This window comes from Papaver somniferum, chromosome 4 (assembly GCF_003573695.1).
Source record: "Papaver somniferum cultivar HN1 chromosome 4, ASM357369v1, whole genome shotgun sequence".
Lineage (NCBI taxonomy): Eukaryota > Viridiplantae > Streptophyta > Magnoliopsida > Ranunculales > Papaveraceae > Papaver > Papaver somniferum.
The window spans coordinates 51,063,467-51,070,727 of NC_039361.1; positions in this window are offsets into that span (position 1 = coordinate 51,063,467).

Sequence of the window (7,261 nt, forward strand, 5' to 3'; positions counted from 1 at the left end):
ATACTTGTAATGTCTCATATCCTAATACTTTCAAGCTAACCTATACGAAGTTTAACTCTAGTACATAATCAAGCGACTCTTAACATGAGTTTTGATTCACTAAAATATGAAAACCAAATTTGACATACCAACGCTTGGTGGGTTAAACCGAGCAATGCTCTAACAGTAAACTCATATCTCCTGAGCAGACTGCTTATATCAAGGGGAGAAGTATTCATGAACATGTGTTATTAGCTTCATAAATGGTTAATGAAATGAAGAAAAAAAAGAGAGGAGGAAATGTAGCCCTTAAGTTAGATATTTCTCAAGCTTATGACTTTGTAGGTTGGGATTTTTTAACTAGAGTATTAATTAAGTATGGATTCTCATTTTCATGGTGCAAATGGTTAATAACTATTCTTCAATAAACAAAATTTTTTATAATGGTGAATGGTGGACCATGTGGTTTCTTCTCAGTTGGAAGGGGTTTAAGGCAGGGTGATCCTTTATCACCTATCTTATTTGTATAATTGAAGATGTCCTTAGCAGAAATATCTCTCAGTTGGTCACAGATGGCAAGCTTATTCCTATGGTAGTGACCAACAAAGGTATTCATCTAACTCGCTTATTCTTTGCAAATGATGTTTTTATTTTCTTCAATTGTACAAAGAGAAGTTTGGAGAGTTTAGTGAGGTTACTGGATGATTATCATGTTAGTTCTGGGCAAATTGATAAAAAGATTAAGAGTAAATGTTTTGTTGATAAAGTTTCTGCTGGACAAAAACAACAAATTGAAATCGTGAATATGGAAAAAACTAGTTTTCCAGATAAATATCTTGGTTTCATTCTTTCTACAGGGATAGTAACTACCTCTATGGTATGGCATATAATAGAATTTATGCAAAGTAAACTAACAGCTTGGAAAGGCAAGTTATTGTCCTTTCAGGATAGATTGGTCTTAATCAGGTCTGTTCTGAGTAGTGTTCCATTGTACACTATGGAAATTTATAAGTGTCTTGCTCTGTGATCAAAATTTAATTTTTTGTGGTCTGGTGAAAGTGAAGTGACAATGTACACAACATTAGCTTTGAAGATAGTTTGTACTCCATTTTGTGAAGGAGGTATGGGTATTAGAAGATTGGAAACTGTGAATAAGTATCTTCTCATGAAAATGATCTAGAAGATAATTAATTCTCAAGAAGAATGGGATCTTTTTTTCTTATCTAAATTTACAGACAAAAATAGGAAGTGAAACACAAATTGGAAGTAGTCTACTGTGTGTTTTGGTCTCAAATGGGCTTGGAATTCATTATAGGATGGTATCAGGTGGTGTATTGGAGATGGTTCAAAGATTCAGTTTGGTTTGACATTTGGACCGATGAGTCTCCGATAATAAATAATATTGTCTTAAGTGATTTTGTTAAAGACAATATTAATATGAAAGTTAAATAATTACTCTGTAACACCCCCTCGACCACGACCGACAATATTTCCCACCCTTTGGACACCCACAGGGGTAGGTGGTTTTGTTCTTGGGGACTTAGGACCCCAAAAGGCCTCGTCAGTATGGAGAATCCGAAGCGTACCTTATTAGCCCAGGCTCCGAATGTTTCCTGAGCAGTATGGGACTATTTCACCCACACCCCCAAGAGAGTCGTCCTCGGCTCTGATACCAAGTTTGTAACACCCCCTCGACCACGACCGACGATATTTCCCACCCTTTGGACACCCACAGGGGTAGGTGGTTTTGTTCTTAGGGCCTTAGGACCCCAGAAGGCCTCATCAGCATGGAGAATCCGAAGCGTACCTTATTAGCCCGGGAAACGTCCGGAGCCTGGGCTAATAAGGTACGATTCGGATTCTCCATACTGACGAGGACTTTTGGGGTCTTAAGGCCCCAATAAAAAAACCACCTACCCCTGTGGGTGTCCAAAGGGTGGGCAATATCGTCGGTCGTGGTCGAGGGGGTGTTACATACTCCAAGGAAATGTCTGGTGCATCCCTGATGAGCTTCAACATTTCTTTGATTCTACAACTCTTCCTGAAGTTAGTGGTGACATTGATACAATGGTGTGGAGTGTTAAATTAAAAGGTAATTTCTCAACTTCTGCTACAGTTGAAAAAATTAGATTTAAAAGAACCAAAATTAAATTGGACATCTGTCAATTGGAAACCATTTTTGCATCCTAGTATAGCAAGCAATACATGTAAAATTCAACATAAATTGTATGTTGATGATGAAGTAATGAGAGAAAATGGCTTTGAAATGGCATCTAGATGTTGTATCTGTGTGGAAGAGAAAGATTTTATGGAGCATACTCTATGGTAGTGTAAATTAGCCTAGAAATATGGTCTTGGCTCTGTTGTATCTTTAATTTTAAGATTCCAACTTCTTTTGATATACAAGAGATTTGGATAACAGCTGCACGTGCAACTATGAAAGAATTATGGTTTCAAAAAAACAGGCAGCTTTCTGATGAAATAACTCCTAATATCAATGGATTTAAAAGCAGAATACGCCAGATAGTGCATGAAAGGGATTACAGAATGAAGGGAAACAAATGGGGACATAACTATGACCAGAACATAATTTATTTCTTCAAAATGTTCATTAGACATATTAATTATAGTAGTATCAAGGAATGTTTTTCGTCTGCTCCTGAATATGGGTGTTAGAGCACTGCCCGGTCGAACTCGCAAGCGTTGCTATCTCAATCTTGTTTTTCAATGTTAGTGATCAAAACTATAAGTCTTGATTTCTAGTCTACTTAAAGTAATGTCTCGGACTAGGATAGATTGTGTAGTTGAGCATTAGACTTCACGACGTTCATTATTCGAAGACGAAGAACTACTAAGGAGAGCATGCGGAACTTCATCAACAAAAGGTATATGGCGACTAAAACTCATCTATCACTTGGAAAGTCTATTTCTACTCTATCTCCTATATTGAGACAAAAGTCGTATTACTATATAGTATTCGATTATACACATTTGAGATTTCGAGCTGAGTTTAACTCGCTTACATATTTCTCGAAATATTTGTTGGTAAGATTTCGCTTCAACCAAGTTCATCTTATATTCCTGACAAAAGTCAAAAGATAATCATGTGAAAATTGCCGAGTAACATCTTACATGGTTTGTGCAATACAATCATTTGATGTAGACTTGGAATGTTTCGTAATGATTATTTCAATAACTTAAAAATTGCTTTGATGCTAATAGTTCGTTAAAACAACCGTTGTCATCCTCTAAGAATGTTTCAATGATTGAAATAGAGTTTATAACACTTAACCATCATTGGATTATGAACATAGTACGTGTTCTTGCATATATGTGATCCATGACCGGAACTATAGTATGCATACCCGTATGCGTACCTGTTAGTTGAAAATTTTCGAGAGCCTAAGTATACATACCCGTATGCGTACTTGCGAAGGGTTTGAGTCCAGGAATTTTTGTTGTGTTTGGAAGTATGCGTACCCGTTTGCATACTGGCGAACCCAAACTCAGTCCGGCTACTTAAGTATGCGTACCCGTTTGCATACTTGAGTGGTTAAAGTTCTAAAATCGGTTTGTTCATGAACTAATACTTTTATATAATAAGGAATGCATTCTATGCAAACCGTGGCTATAATGTTCATGAATTGATTCGAGTGAATCAAACTGACTTTGCTTCAATTGCGTTCTTGTATACTTCTATGAGACTATAACAATTGAACAACTCTATAACTAGTTTCATTTGAGTCATTTGAACTAGTTGTGGTTAAGATGAATAAGGTTGATATGAGAGTGTTCATATAGCTAAGCTCGGTTAACTACTGTTGAGCCAACCTAGTGTACACGTTTAGGTAGGTTACTCAAACCTAAATCAAGGTACATTTCATTTGTGTATAACAAGCTAAGTTCAATCTGACGGTTAAAAGATATTATCTTGAATCCAATCAGGTTGTCATCTAACGGTGAATATTAAATGCTTTGTTACCAAGGTAACTTAGATTCCAAACCCTGATTTGAAAACTATATAAGGGAGAACCCTAGCAACTGGGAAACCTAATCTCTACACCTCCTGTGTGATACTAGTTGCGAGTAGAGTCGATTTTCCTTTAACCTTAGTTTTTTCATGAAAACCTGTGTAGATGGTGGATTTTCGACAAGGGAAAAATTGTAAAACCACAATTATACATACTCCGGATCCGACAATCGGATGAGTATTGAGACTCATGTCTCTCAATAAAGCGTGAAAGCTCATGCCATAAAACCTATGACTGAGAAGGCCGTCTCTCAGAGTATATGTAGATGTGTAGTCTCCCAGCTGAGGCTACGGCACATCTCATGAATACTGAGCAATTTCAGTAATTATTTCTGTATAGAATCGAAAGATTGGATGGCTCATAGACAGCATGCCTGCTAGTATAGAGCAACAACATCTTCAGGATGCAACCAGGTTTTCCCTGACTATACAAGAGAAATATGACACTCCAACAAGTTCATATTGCTCAACTCTCAGATAATTAATGCTCCTTGATAGGAAACCCTGCTAGTATAGGGCCCTCAATTAATTATCTCTAATCGTAACTGAATATTCAACTATATTCTACGATTCTTCGGATGTTTTGTTACTTCAATTTATGGTTTTCCCAGCAGAATTCCATGGGTTAGTAATAGATATTCAACGTACAGGCATCTGAGCATCGAATAAGCCCTGACTAAAATGGTGCAAGTGTGTTTAGCAATAATGCACAGACCAGCATCTGAATGCGCGAACGAGCATTTCAGAACACGAAGGAATGATGAACCTATGCAAAATAGGAAGAAAAATAATAATAACAAAATATTTGAAAAGGCGCCAGGGAACTGGGCTCACCAGCCGGCCAGTCATGCCGTGATCAGTCCCGCGCCCAACTTTATATTTTATCATATTTTATTATTTTTCTTTGATCTCATGAAAATCCTTTCATTTGTGCAAATATCTTTCGTTTCAAGGAAATTCCCTAATCTCATGATATTTCCTTATGTCAAAGAAATAATAAAATTAGGAAAGGTGTCGCGGGACCAAGCCCACTAGCCGGACGGCCATGCTCTGGCCGTAGCCGTTCCCACACCTCACGGTTCCTTATTATTTTATTATTTCCCTCATCCCATGAAAATTCTCTGATTTCATGAATTTTCCAAAAAACCCATGAAAATCATTGTAAAATTAGGGAAACCGTAGGACCGGGCTCTAGCCGGCCGGTCATGCCCTAGCCGGTCCAGACGCCCCATATTTTATTCTTATTGCTTGTTTTGTTTTCCTCATTCCATGAAAACTCCTTGATTTCAACAAAATACCTTGGTTTCAACAAATCTCTTTGATTTTATGGAAATTCCCTAAAATCATGAAAATTACATAAATTGGGAAGAGTGCCCTGGGACCGTGCCCGTTGGCCGGCCGGCCATGCCCTTGGCCATTGCCGGTCCCACACTCCATCATTCCCTATTTTATTATTATTTTATTTCTCTCATCTCGTGGAAGTTCCCTAATTTCATAAAACTCTCTAGTTTCATGGAATTTCCCTCAATTCAGAGAAAAATACATAAAAATGGGAAAAATGTGTGGGACCGTACTTGTCAGCCGGCCATGCCCTAGTCGTGGACTGTCCCACGCCTTGCAATTCCCTGTTTTATTTATTATTTTTCATCATCTCATGTATTTTTCCTAGTTTCAGTAAAACCCTGGATTCTGCATATTTTCTTAAAATGTTACTCAAACGCACATCGGAAAATATTGAAACTCTCAGGACTGAGACACGGATACTATGGTGACACGGGCACATCCCCTTGACTTACCAAGGGTGGCCCTAAGGCTTGCAAACAGCCGGTCCCACACGTTTTAATGATTTTAACCTAATATGCTCAATTGCTCATATTAGGTTCAAACTCTTTTCAAAAAATTGAGGGTTTGCTCAAACGACCATAAATTGGTCCCACGGACACCAAGAGCCGGTTTCATGACCTCTTGGTCGGTCCCTCACCTTTTCATGACTAGGTTTTATTATCTGACACTCACACGAGCATTATTTCAATAAATGATTAAACCAGCATTCAATCATTCTTTCACCAACTGGTCCCCAAGAGACTTTGGTATTTTGCTCATTCGAGCATCTGGACGTTACATGGTGGACTTATCATCCCAGGTAGCCGGTCCCTTCGCTCTGTGCGGTTGATTTTCAATAAATCATCAATTTAATTAAAATTAGGGTTTTTGAATCCAGAGCTCTGCAAAAACGTGATTCTGAGCAGATTTAAATACTGATAATTTTATGTTGATCCCATGATCAACACTTTTATTTATTATACTCGACCCAACAGTCAGTATCTTAAATTAATGTTTTATTTAGTCCTGATACCAACAATTCATCAAACGAGTATTTTATCAAACCGACAATATTTGCTCACACTAGCAATATTTGCTCAAACCAGCAATATTTGCTCAGATTAAAGAATATTGGTTCAACTATCAATATTCAACAATTCAGCAACACTTGCTCGTCTTAGGTTATCAACGTAATAATACCTCTTCTCAGCAGACATTTAATTCATGAGTTTCAGAACATTTTCAAATCATGTTCAACTCAGCAATACATGGACTCATCGTCCCATAAAGTCAGCCACTGACTCCACAATCACGAGACATCAATCGTGTCACATGGGGGAATATTAACTAGGGTTTTGGTCTGGCGGTCTACGGCACGTGTGTTCATATACACGACGAGAATGTGAGCAAGTCGTGCAATCAGTTGGAAGAGTCGGCAAAGTAGTGGGTGGAAAGTTAACCAAGTCTCTGCACGATGAGCAATTGGTTTTTGACATGATTTCCCACTTCCCCACTCTTTGATTCCAGCAAATGTCACACTTCATCGGATCATGGTGTTTTCAGTTTAGCAATACAAAAAAGACCTCTGAATCATGATTGAAAGGACAAGAAATTTCTCGGCAAGTTCATACAGACAATCTTTCGTCTACACGAACTCATCGTCTGAGCAATCGCTCTCCATTGAGTAAAATTCAATCGTTCAGAGCGTTCGTACGCTGAATTCACAACACACCTACAATCTCAGATCACCATTGATCTCACACATTTATCAGCTTCCCTCCTACAGATCAACCCATCCTCTCTTGTGACCGAATTGACTCTGGAACGGCCATTGTTCTTGGTTTAGTCCGGAGTCCTACAGATTCATCTCTCGAACTTAAAGCACTCCTTTTTTGCAGTGCATCTGTGTGAGGTTCAACATTTCGCTCG